We start from the raw sequence: 14,088 nt of genomic DNA, 5'->3' as shown, positions 1-14,088 counted from the left end.
TGCACATTTATTCTTTCTGAGTTTTTATCTTTATAAGAGAAGAATTTCAAAAAGAGAGCTTCTTTTGAGAAAATATAAATTAGAATTTATATTTGTATGAGAGGGAAAAAAAGTGTGTATATATATAAAGATAAAGAAAGTTAGATGCCTCATTAGGAAAATGCCCACCTTGGAAATCAAGTTCACCAGAGTAATCTAAAAAAAAAAAAAAAAAAATAGCTCAAACCTCACAGCTCAACAAATTTTACATTTTTAAAATCAGTCCATAAAGTACTCTCAAAAAGCTTTACCCCATGTATCAAAGAGGATGTTTGATTGATTAATTCTTTTCTTTCAACCTCATTTTCAGATTTCATAAACCATTTTGCCAAATAGTTATAAAATTTCCAATGATTTATCTTTTATAAATGTCAGCTCCACTCTAATATATTTTTAAAAGAAGAAACTCAAGACTTCTCAGATTTTTCTCTTCTTTGTCATAAGAATTCCTGGGTCTTGTTCCATCTCCTGATCTTATTTTGTTAAAGAGATCTTTTCTAAAATATTTAAGACAGTGAATGGTTACTCAAAATAACTTACTATTAAGTTCCTATGAACTTGAATCCATCTCAGGTTTATTGACTGATTGATTAGATAATTGATTAGAGGAGTAATAAATAATGTAAATGTAATGTTTTTTAAAAGGGAGTATTACCAGAAAACGCAGGGGTCTATTTAATTAAAATTTCCCTACAAATTTAAAAATGAGCCATTTTCCAAAACCATGGTAGGAGAGCCACTTCCATGGTCATTCACAGAGAACGCTATGGTCCCAGATCTTGAGGAAAGAGGAAGATAATGGGAGGGGTGGAGCAGCAGGGGGAGCGCCAGAGGAAGAATGCAGATGCTTGCAGGATACCACTTGCCAGCATCTTACCTTACACAAACTTCATGAACAACGATCTAGATTTTATAAACTGCTAATGAGACTCTGATAAGTTCCCTAATAAAGTAATTCCTTCCCATCAGATTTCTGAATTTCTGTGAGGAGCAAAACACTGTTCCATCTCTAACGCAAGAAAAGCACCGTTAAGGCTGGACGGAAGAGTGAAAGTAATAGATTAATTCATTAGGGTCTCTTCTCTTAAAGGGTCTGGGATCTAGTACAAACTTTTCCAGGCCTATCTCTACTGTATAAAGCAAGTCCTTCCTGGTTATCAACAAACTACAACACACATCGTCATCTATATAACAATAACTGGTATCAGTTCAACACACATCTATTTACAAAGTACTTGTGTATTAGCTTTTTTACCCTTATAATAAACCCATGAAGTAATGGTCATTATTATAAGCCCCCTTTTACAGAAATCAAAGGCCACCGCATCTAGGGCAGATGGCTAGGGCTGGAACCCTCTGCTTGGCTTCCAGAACCCATATTCTTTCCACCACCTCCTGTTTCTGGTGTATCCACTGCTGAGAGCTTTGGCCTTTCCCACGGAGTCTTCATCAGGAGCATCCTCTGTCCCATCAGAAGAGCTTAGAAGCATCTGCCCCTGCTGGTTGGAACCTAGATTGGCCCTGACAGCAGCCCAGGGGCCACCGCACAGCCCGACTGCCTGCTGTGTGTGCGGGCCTGGCTGCTGTGCTTGTTTCCCAGCTCTCTGCGGGGAGGCCAGCTCTTCCAAAGGCGTCTCTCCGAGTGTCTTTACAGCTTTTGCTCTGACCACACTGCCTCAACAAAGCATAACAACACGTCCGCCCCCATGTAGACTGGCTGTGTAAGAGCTCACTGCAGCTTTCACTCCCTCTCTTCTCTGGGAGCTTCCTAATTAAAAAACAAGTGACATTTAAATCCAGGAGACCTGTGGTGAGAGTGCCTCTCCTAGTGATGTTATGATCCAAACACTGGTAAAAGCATGTGAACCAGAGGTTCCCAAACATTTTCATCTCATCCCTTATAGCTCCTAATTCCACCCAGTCCCTCCCACACACAGACGTTCAGTCAGCCCCTGTTGGAAATGGCAGCACTCCTTCCATTCAGTCAATCATTGTGAGTATGCCATTTATAGCTCTGAAGTTCATAAGGATTCATTTTTTAAAACATTTCACGTAATGCTTACATGCATTTACTACATACCAGATACTGTTCCAAACATTTTACAAATAATAACTCATTTAATTCTTGTAACAATCCATGTATTATTATATTGTCTCCATTTCACACAGGGGGAAAGTTGATGCAAGGAAAGGTAACCTGCCTTGCCCAAGGTCATTTGTTAACCACTACACTTTTAACCACTACACTCCACCACCTCCCTTGACGAACACATGAGAGGTGATTTTAAGAAAGGATGGATGAAAAAACAAACGACAGCGTAGGATGACCTAAGAGACACGTACCATCAGGCTGAGAAGATAAAAGAATGATCTCTATGGGAAGGTAGGGTTGCAGGGCAGGTACTCTGACAACAATTCAAGCATTATTTGGGAACTTGGGACTTCCCAGTTTTCTAAAATCCCTCCCTCTACTCTCTCTTCCCCCTACACACACACCGAAAATATCCAATTTGGAAACATCTCACCAGCCTTTCTTCCTCCAGATCACAACAAAGGAATTCTTATTTAGAGTACTCTCTGTCCCTGAATTGTCAAGATGCTCAGGTCAATGGATTCATAGAGAGACAATGCTTTTACAATTTATAACAAATTGTTTTGCAAGCTGCAGCACACAAAAACTAACCCTGAGATGGCAAAAGCAAAAAGCCCCCTCAGCCATTTTGTATTTTAAATATCTATGACACTATTGTTTAGATGTTTTGTATCTTTCTGTTTTTTGAATAATTTGGTATTCAAATCATGCGGTTATGCATTGCCTATTAGTTGGGCCACACTCATCCATGAGTCTTTTGTGTGGCAGCATGACGCACAGCTCACTATTTGCTTTAGGTTCTGGTTTATTTTATGGTGAGTTAGAGAAAGTGGTAATATTAATAGCTGAGGAATTTATGTTATAATATCAGTTCTTCTCTAGGCTGAAAAAAGACTAATTGTTCTTCATTCTACACCACAGCAGGGCCCTCCCTTAAAGAATTATTATCAAACAGTATTTAACCATCTGGGTGGGCCTCTGGTAATAATTAAATTGCCATGTCCTTTAAATCTCAGGGAGAATAAACTGTGAGGGTAGCAACGGCTGAGCTTGTAGTAACATTTCACCACCATAAAAGGGATGACTTTAAAGGCACTTTTGTGTTCCTTCCTCTGTGTCTCTGGCCTTAAAGTCATAAACATCAGACAATAAAGCATCCATTAAAAACTCTGAATAACTTATTGGACTCATATTTACAACAAGTTTCTGTTGTTTCATGACATTTGGTTTCTACAATTAGGCAGTGGCTTTGGAAACACATTAAAGACTCCTTCAAGTAATTCTTGTAATCCAAATCCCAATAAGGATCACATTTTGAACACTTAGACCTGGACCTCCGCATTTGTAAAAAAGAAGAGAGGAAGAGAAAGAGAAATACATTTTTTTTTTTTATTTCACTGGCAAAAAGTCCTAGAATCCAGAAATGAATACTTACTCTACCTCTCCAAGTGTTTCACTGAGATCCAAGAAAAATGAAAACCTATTTGAATTCTTCTTTCCTAAACCCAAAAACTTAGATATTGGCTGCATCAGTTGGAATTAGGTTTGGCTACAGTACAAAGAAATGTAATAACAACAGTAGTGTAAACACAGTACAGAAGCCTCAAAGCAAGCAGTTAAGGACTGATACGGTAGAGCCATAATTAGGGAGCCAGGCTTCTACTCTCTTGTTCTTCTCCATCCTTAGCTTGCCAACGCATAGTTTAAGATGGCGCCTTGAAATCCAGCCATTGTATGTGTATTCCAAACAACGGGGAGAAGAAAGGAATAAAGAAAGTCCATAATCCCTCACTTTAAGGCATTTGGAAGTCACAGAGTACTTCCAAATTTCATCTCATTGTCCAAACCAGGTCATATGACCATACCTTAATCACAAGGGAGGCAAGAGAAGGTAGACTTTTTGACAAATAGCAATGTGCCCAGCTTAGGGGTAAGCAGAGAATGGGTTTGGGGAGGCAATTAGTGTCTCTACCACAAGGAAATATAGGCTTCCTTTCTGGGATATTGCATATCAGATACTAATATACTTTCTCCACACATGGCATTTAGATATTATTACATAGCAATAAAGTGTCTTCTCTCTCCAACCCAGCCCTCCCTGTCCAGAACCACTGTCGATATTGCCACCAGCACCATTGCCATATCTGACACTATTTTCAGCTGAGGTATCTATATTGTTGGCATTTTTTAGAGGTGTGGAATTATAAGATGCTCTCTGGTGAAAAGCTTACCAGAATATCACAATGTAATAATAAAAACTAGAAGTCACTGGTAACGCAATAGCAAGAAATAGAATCCACTTCTGAAACTCTTCGAGTGATGATCAGGGCATGAAGAGTTGGAATCATGCCAACAAGAGAGAGCCATCTGGACAGAGTATGCTTAAGCTTACAGGTCTTATGATAATATAGGCAGGACTATGCTAACCCTTTCATATATTGGCTCATTTAACTCTCATTAAAAAAACTGAAGTTCAAATATGTTGAGAGAGTTGTTCAAGGTCACACATCTAGTAAGGCTTAGAAAGGATCTCAAAATATACTAAGCAGCAAAATGACCCAGGAAGAGAAAGCTCATGTACAGAGAAAGGGCCACCTTGTGAATAGCAGTGGCCTTGGCTGGCGGGACACAGCCAGCCGGAGGCAGTCAGGCAGGAAGGAAGCCAGGACTCACACCTTGAACTCACTCTCTGCCCTTCAGTCAATTTCCTGCAAATGCTGCCTCCTGGGCTGAACCCAACCTGAAGCCCAAGGGCTAGTGGCCTACTGATATAGTCTACACAGGTCAGATTCCCTGGGTAGAAAGCATCAAGAAGGGAGGGATAAGCGCAGAGGGGCAAATGAGATACCCAGTACAGAATGACTACCACTGCCAAGTGATATACATTTTGCTCATTTCCCCATCAAAACTTCCCTTCCCATTCACCATTCATACCTACATGGGAGAACCAGGATGATTCATGGTCCTCTTAATGCCAGCAGTTTAGAAGTTAGAATTTTGGCACACCACATTTAAAGGTTTCTGAAGCCTGTCCTAAACTATGTAAGAAAAAGCAATTGACTATCCTATGGCTAAATTCTGGGGATTGGGTGAGAGGAGGTGGAAATTACAGAACTCTTTCTCCTAACTTCTTCCATGACTTAAGAAATACACAATCAAGAACTTTCCTCCTTCTAAATAATCATCTAGTCACCAAAGCATCTTCTACTTATGCTTCTTTAAATTCTCTTAAGGGAAGGAGCATGGCAGGTCAACAACATTCTCCATGTGGCTTTTCCCTGTCTTGACATGTTTCTTTCATGATCTTTCACCTTAGGGTAGCAGGCCTCTCTTCCTTCCTCTACAGGTGCTTGGCTTTCTCCACATTTTCTGCTTTCATGCACACCATCACTGGTTTTATCATGCCCTCCTAAAATTCCTGTTCTTCTAGTCTTTTCCAGCCCAACTCTTAGGCTTTCTTTTCTTCCCACCTACTCACTTCTTCAAAAAAACCCTTCAGAGTAACCCAAGCTCCATTTGAGATCTGGTTTACTTTAAATTTCCATAGTAACTTTGCCCCTCAACAAAACACTGTGGAACCTCAATATCTATTTTTACTACCTGCGTTTTCCTTGAACTGTTCATGTTAGGAGATTTAGTACGTATACTTCTGCCACATTCTTTTTCATGATGATATACACTTTCATCATAAGGGTTTATCACAGTTATTTATTCAATCCCCTGTTGGTGGACACTTAGATTTCTTCATTATTTTGTCATTATAAACAATGGTGTATTGGACATAGTTATAAATATATCTCTGTGTTTGTCTGGGTTCTCCCTCTCTTGTTCTCCCTCCCTCTCTCCCCCCTCCCTCTCTCTTCCTGTCTCCCTCCTTCTCTTTCTCCCTCTCTCACCCTGCTTTCTTCCTCCCAAGCATTTTGGACTTCTCTTTGTACACACTGTTCTAAAAGTCCTCATCCATTGTGTCGAGTATTTGATGTATACTTCCAATCTGGAAAACAGTTTTCAGTTTGGTAAATTTTCCTTGAATTATTTAAAAGTGTCCTGCTTTCTATTTTCTCCATTTTAATTTTCTGAAGCATCTGGAACTTTTTAACTGGTCCTCTAAATTTCTCTTGTTTTCTCCCCATTTTTTTTTTTTTTTTGGTCATTTTGCTATAGTTTCTAGGAGTTTTTCTCAATTTTATCCTTCAAATCTTCTACCGAGTTTTAAATTTCTGTTTTCTTTTTAATCCCACAAGCTCTTATTTTTGTCTCTTGTTTTATTTTTATAGCTTCCAGCTTTTATTTCATAAATGGAGTAACTTCTCTCTCTACAGATACTAGTGATAGTATGTGTGTTTGTTTTTGCTTGTTTCGTTTTTTGTTTTTACCTTGCTACACAGTCCCTGCTTTCTCCAAGTTGCTTCTTTCTTTTCCTTTTCCCCCCTTGATCTCTGGCCTTCATGTAAGACACTTCTCCCAAATGTCTTGTGATTCTTGTCATCCTCTCTTTAAGAGTGGGATGCTATAAGCTGGATATAAGCTCTGTGCCTAAGGCTTCATGGTGACAGAGGGTCTGGCTGCACCACCATGCTGGAGAAGCCCCAAAGACAGTCTTTTTAGGCCTCTTGGATGGGGTCAGTGCCATGCTGGTAGGGCATAATTCTGTCCCAGCATTCTGGCAGCCAAATTGGGGAAGAGAGTGTGGGCGGTCTTACAAGATAGGAAGTAAATTTTGGCTTACTCTTATATTTTCAGTGTGATATCCCCACCTGCAACTATGCCCAGTGACCCCAATGCAGCTTCCTCATTTCATACACTTCAGAGAAAAAACCTGCCAGGAGAGGGCAGGGACAGACATGCAGTTGTTTAGATTGGCTGAGGAACTAGGAGCCGGTCTCTTAAAACAAGGTTTCAGCCGATCATGTTGAATTTAGCATTACCTTCACCTCCCACTTTGAGGTGAAACTGGAGCTGCCAATTCCAGAGAAGTAGGGATTCCGTGGTGTATATCGGGTTTCTTCTTCACTCACCCTGTGGCCAGTTTAAAATTCTGTTTGCTGGGTCAGCAACCCCTTAATGTTCTACTTTCCAGTTCCCAAAATGTGGTGGCTGTTGTCTCCTCTCCAGGTCTATTTTGCTTTGTGGGATTACAGCTTAAAAAAAAACCTTTTCCCTATACTTTTAATGGGTCTTTGAAAGGGAGTAGAAGCTAATAAATAAGTTCAATGCACAACTTTAACTAGAAGCTTCCAGTGTTATAAAACATACTGTTTAAACACATCTTACCATCTGTCACCAGTATTAATGAGTATCTATATCCCAGCCTCATGCATACACATTCAAAGAAAAAGACAAAAAAAGACAAGAAACTTAACATACTTTTAAATCCCTCCTCTACCTCCCTTTGTCTCCTTTATTGAATGAAATTCCAGGTTTATAATGGTACATTAATTTTGCTTGACTATTAGTGTTAATGGGTATAATGGTTCATTTGTGCATTATTGTCTCTTACATTCACTTAAGTAATATTTGAGTATTTTCAAAATTGTCCTAGGACCATGTATCCTGCCCTCATGGTGTTCATATAATAGAGGGACAGAGAGGCATTAAACAAGTAAACAAGTAACTAAACATTATCATTTTAGACCATTATATTTGCTTTATAAAATAAAATCAGGAGACCAAAGCAAGGGAGATGATATTTTAAGAATGTGGCCAAGGAAGACCTTTTGAGAGCAGTTACATGTGCAGAGACCCTACATATGTAACAGAGCAAGGAGTACTGGATCTTATCAACTGGCAATCAGTATGCCTTTCTACCCCCTTATCTGGTCTCCACTGTATGGCAGAGGCTGGAAATCTACATTTCTCAGACTTCCTTTTCAGCAGGGTTCTGCATACAGTTTACTTTCAGCCAATGCGATAAACTCATATGATAGTTGGGTGCACAGGGAAGGTGTTGGGTGAAATCATGTACCCCACAAAAGACATTTTCAAATCTTAATCTGTGTTCCTGTGGGTGCAGACCCATTCTTAAATAGGACCTTTGGAAGTCTTATTAGTAAAGTATAGACTCATTTGTGAATAGGAACTTTGAAGATCCCTCTTAGAGGAAGTCAGATTGAATCAGGGTGGGCCTTAGTCCATATGGTTGAAGGTGTCTTAAGCCAAGGAGATTGGACACAGAAGTGGAAGCCAGAAACTAGTGGAAACCAGGGAAAAAGCAAGCCCTGCCAATACCTTGATTATGGACTTCTAACCTCCAAACCTCTGAGCCAATAAATTCCTGATATTTAAGCCAACCAGCGTATGGTATTTTCCATAGCTTCGCTGATAAACTACGACAGGAGGAAACAGGCTCCAGCTCCAGGATCCACTGGCCTTACTATGCATCCCATTATCCAAAAGAAGCTGGTGTTTTAGAATGATATAATGGCCTATTGAAAACTCAATTATAGCATCAGCTTGTAAACAGTACCTTGCAAGGCTGGGGTGCTTTCCTATAAGATACAGAGTAGTCTCCTAAAGAGTATCCAATAAATTGTGTTGTTTCTACTCATAGTCATAATATATAAAGCCATAAGCCAAGTATATAAGTAGGATTGGCTTCTTTCATTAATAAAACTTATAAACCATTCATGAAATACATTTGTCACCTTTCTTATATCTTTGGAGTCTGCTAAAGTTATTAGTTCCCAAGTGAGAAACAGCCCCACTAAAAGACACAACAAATGTTCCATGGAATGGAAAGTTGAAACTGGCTACCTGATCATATTAGGCTATCATACCACTGAGCAACATAGCAAAGAAGGAGAAATTACTCTACTGCTGGGAATTATTTTTCCTAATTATCAAAGAAATGTCAAATCAATGCTGAACAAAGGGCAGAAAGATGAATGTCTGGAAACTAAGGGATTCTCTGGAGCACTTTCTACTATATCTGAAGCCTATGATGAAAGTTTTAAAAACTTACCAAGTATAAATAAGACATCTAAGGACTCATATCCTTCAGAAACCTAATATAAGTAAGACCATTGAGAGATCAGACCTTTCACAAAAGACCTTTCACTTTACCAGATAAAAATATCCTGACTAGATAAGATCCCAGCTGAGAACAAAGATAAAGATAACATGGAAGAAGACAGTTATAAAGGCCAACTAATGCTTTATGACCAGTTAAGAAACAAGGACTTTGTTAACTATGCATATTTATTTTCTTCTTGTTCTGAAGTATATATATCTGTGTTTCCTGATCAATTTTTTTCTTTTCCCAATGTTTTATATAATTTATAATGCATTTAGATCATCATTGCCTCACTTCTTTTATGGTAAAATGATTTCCATGGTCAAAAGTAATGTTAGATGGGATATAATGAACAAGGAAAATGTTATTTTGAAATACAGAAATGAGAAAGAGGGAAAAAAAATAATTGGTAAAGAAGAGAAAGGGGCAGCCAGTGAGATAGAAGGAAAATAGTGTAGTGCCCTGGAAACCAAGAAAAGAAGAGATCCAATAAGAAGGAAGGGGTCCTCACTCTACAGTGCTGCTGGGGGATCCATGCAATAGCTGAGAATTGGCCACTGGATTTGAAAACATGCTGTTAGTGACCAGCCAAGAATGGGACCCCAATGAGGTTGAAAAATTCTAGCTATCAAGCTACTAGCATAATGAGCTGGAAAGGCAAATGGTAGTAGTCAGCATGATAATGAGATTTCAGAATTGGTACAGCTGTATATGACAAAGTCTATGGCAGTTGTTGTATATGACCTTGGGAGTAAAGAAAATGGTCACTGGAAATGAGAAGGTTCAAGAACTAAATGGATGATGAAATTACCAAGAATTGTGACTTAAGTGTGAAGAGAAAGAAGATAAGTCTTCGGTGAATTATGAGTCACAAGCTGTGGGGGAATTTCTGTAACAAAGAAAGTGTGGGGTTCCATATGAAAATATTCACTTCAAATTAACTAAGATTTTTAGGGAATGGGGAAATTTTGTTTGAGAACAGAAAATAGGGGCAAGGAGAACATCTATTCCAACTCCAAGCAATTTGGTGTTGAAGGGCTTTAGAGAAAGAAACATCCTCTCAGGAAATAGCCAACATTCAGACAGAACAAGAAAACGATGAAAGAAACACTCAAGAACAAGTTTTTTTATCCCAAGTCTTCCATCTTCTTAGATCATTTTTTGTTTCAGTGGAGTACATTCTCTAAGTATTCTCTCAGAGATGCTCTAAGGACAGTAACATTATGAAGTCCTTGACTATTTAATATTTTCTATGAAATACTTGAATATTTTACTAGATAAAGAACTCTGGGTTCTAAATAATCTTATCTTTCATAGCTTAACTTTTCCTTCACACATTTTTATATTTTTCTTTTTGCATATTTAGACTAAGTTCTGGGGCCTTCCTCAGCAATATCTTCCAGTTCGTGAATTGTATCTTCAGCTGTGACCAACCTAATGTCCATCCCATCTGATACTTGCTTTAAAAAAAATTGTATCAGTCTTCATTGCCAACAATTCTCATTGCTTTTTTCATAGCACTCTATTCTGTGGCAGTAAACTTGTCCAGAGTCCTTCTGGTTTTCCTCAAGTGTTTAGTGATTCTCAGGGAACTGTTTGAATCTCTATGTAAGAATCCCTGTTCTCCTATCAATAAGTGAAGATTCTAATTCAATAGCAAAAACCTTGTGGCTGAATGCAGAATTGATAAGTAAATTGATTGACTATGTGGGTAGTTTGTTTTAAGTGTGGAAACTCCTAAATTCTCCTGGAATTTCTAGTTCTATAACTAAACATACAATCTGTCTTTTGAGCCCTACCACCCAATCTGTGTGTGTCTTGGGTCAGAATTCACTCTACAAAGAGCTATACTCAGAACTTATTCTGGTAGCAAACAACTGAAATCAGCTGTTCCATTCCCCCTTTTTCTTTTTCCCTCTTAGTTTCCTTGTAGAGATCTTACATTGCTTCAGTCTGCTTTTCTTCTCTACCTAGATCCAACACTGATGCTGGGAATGTACCTCAGATAGTTTATTTTGTTTTGAAGACAATTATCTGATTTTTATCCTAGAGGAAAGTTCTACTACTTTCTTTTGCTCAGTAAACTGAAGAAAGAGGAATGACCAAGGACTTCCAAATGCATTTCTTCAATTACTCTTCCATTGATTGTCCAAGATTCTCTTTCTGCTTTCACTTTTTGGACTGAGTCTGGGGTCCCTCCAGAAAGGTTTTTATTATCTACAGTGCTTTGTTTCCCCCACCTATGTTTTTAGATTTTATATCTCTGCCTTTTTTCTACATTAACCCTTATGTATACTTGTTAAATTCCTGGCTTGCTTATGTCTTCTTTCAGGTTTTCTAGCACAGTAATGAATTCACTATATTTTAAAAGGCAACTTCTACCATTTCAAAGCTTTGGGGTAATAGGTGAAGTTGACGTGTGTTTTCAATCTGCTATCTTCTCTAGCTTATTCATGAGATGGGAATGAATAGGAATTCTCAAAAATGGAAATTCAAGATATCTAAAGGTAAAGAAATATATCCATAATTAGTCCTGTGTTAAAGTCACAACTAAAATATCAGTATCTCCCTCTTTGCTAATACTTATTTTTAAGGAGGTACCCAGGATTGAACCCAGAACCTTCTACATGGAAACTAGGTGCTCTAACCACTGAACTACACCCACTCCCCTGCTAATACCTCTTTTAAATTCCCTTCTTTATTAAGATTTTTCATTTACTCAGTGTTTCATACAATCCAAGTACTCAAAATTATGTTTTCTTATCTCTCTGCCTTCTCCTTGATACAAAATAACTTTGGCTATAGGCACACTCTTTAATAATAAACAACATTTTCTGATAAATTTTCAAATTAAGAAATATCTTAAGTCAAGGCCAGACAGTGGCAGGTGTTTGTGATTTTTGTGGTACCAATTTCTCATTTGGTGTAAAAAGGCATCAGAAAGACTTCCCTAGTTTACAAATAACTCATTCTCACTGGGCTGTCCCTTAACATTATCTTAGGGAAACTTTATTTACATTGTATACTTAGACCCCATCTTTAGCTGCAATGAATCCCCAACAGATAAGAATGCAAAATCTAGCCAAACCCTACAACTGTAGTCTTAAAGCCATACCTCAAGAAAGGACTGCAAGCTCTTCTGCCACCATTTTAAATCCAGCTCATACAACACTCCACTGCTGCCACGGCTGGGACTCAGTCTGTGCACTAGCATCTCGGTGCAGACAACTTGGCCACCGTAGAGTGCCTGAATGAGTACAACTGAGGTAGAGGAATTCTCAGAGGGATCCAAGATCAGGGTGAGCAAGAATCAACAGATAACAATAAAATGTTCATTGGAGGCTTGAGCTGGGATACAAGCAAGAATGATATATTTGTCTAAATTTGGAGAGGGTGTAGACTGCACAATTAAGACAGATCCAGTCACTGGAAGATTAAGAGGATTTGGATTTGAGCTTTTCAAAGATGCTGTTAGTGTTGATAAGGTTTTGGAACTGAAGGAACACAAACTACATGGCAAATTGATAGACCCCAAAAGGGTAAAAGTACTAAAAGGGAAAGAATCCACCAAAAAAGTTTTTGTGGGTGGATTAACCTCAGATACTTCTGAAGAACAAATAAAAGAATATTTTGGAACACTTGGAGAGATTGAAAATATTGAACTTCTTATGGATACAAAAACAAATGAAATAAAGAGGATTTTGCTTTATCACATATACAGATGAAGAACCAGGAAAGAATTATTAGAAAGCAGGTATTATCCAACTGGTTCTGGGAAGTGTGAAATCAAAGTTGCGTAAACCAAAGAGGTAGGTATATAGGCAGCAATAGCAATACAAGGAGGAGGAAGAGGGCTGCAGCTGGTAGATGAGGTGGTACTAGGGATCCTGGACAAAGTCAGGGCCAAAACTGGAACCAAGGATTTAAAAGCTATTATGGGGAAGTGTATGTGGCTCAACTGATAGAGTGTCTGCCTACCATAAAGGAGGTCCAGGGTTCAATACCCAGGGCCTCCTAGCCCATGTGATGAGCTGGCCCACGTGCAGTGCTGCCACACACAAGCTGTGCCATGCCACGCAAGAGTGCCCCCCACGTAGGGATGCCCAACATGCAAGGAATGTGCCCTGCAAGGAGAACTGTCCCATGCAAAAAAATGTGCAGCCTGCCCAGGAGTGGTGCTGCACACACAAAGAGCTGACACAGCATGATGACACAACAAAAAAAGACACAGATTCCCAGTGCAAGAATGCAAGTGGACACAGAAGAACACACTGCAAATGGACACAGAGCAGACAATAGGGTGGGGGGCGGGGGAAGGAGAGAGAAATATATAGAAATAAATTTTTAAAAATAAAAGCTATTATGATCAAGGATATGGAAATTACAATAGTGCCTATGGGGTGATCAAACAATAGTGGCTATGGTGGATATGATTGTACTGGGGCTAACTATAGAAACTAAGGATATGGACAGGGGTATTCAAACCACAGTGGCCATCAGAGCACAGAAGGCAAGGCATCTCAAGGGGGTAATCAAGGGGGCAATCACCAAAACAACTATCAGCTGTACTAAAGGAGGACATTGGAAAAGACGAGGAAATGCTAAAGTAACCCATCTTGAAGGATGACATTGAAGAATGATCTTCTGTTGATCTAAGACAGGGGTTCTTAACCCAGGGCCCACAAATCCCCAAGGGGTCCATGGAAAGATTTCAAGGGGTCCATGAGCTTGAAATGAAAAACAAAAATCAACTTATTATCTTTATTTTCTCTGACCTCTAAATGAAATGTAGCCTTTCTTTCACTCATAAATTATGCAATAAATTATAGTAATATTCATTTCATATATCACATTACAGTTGTTGCATATCTCAAAGAATCACTTACACTCATCCATACTTCAAAATCATAGTAGTTGTTAGACCTGACACTAGCTGAGTCTCAAA

The 14,088-nt window shown here is 38.8% G+C and overlaps 1 pseudogene; it reads left to right on the top strand.

The window, feature by feature from the left end:
• Positions 1-13,715, top strand: part of LOC101411316 (heterogeneous nuclear ribonucleoprotein D-like pseudogene) — a 39,114-nt pseudogene extending 25,399 nt beyond the window's left edge.
• Positions 13,716-14,088: the final 373 nt, after the last annotated feature.

This window comes from Dasypus novemcinctus, chromosome 2 (assembly GCF_030445035.2).
Source record: "Dasypus novemcinctus isolate mDasNov1 chromosome 2, mDasNov1.1.hap2, whole genome shotgun sequence".
Taxonomy (NCBI): domain Eukaryota; kingdom Metazoa; phylum Chordata; class Mammalia; order Cingulata; family Dasypodidae; genus Dasypus; species Dasypus novemcinctus.
The sequence above is the reverse complement of the archived record's forward strand: the minus strand, read 5'-3'. Positions and strand labels throughout refer to the sequence as shown.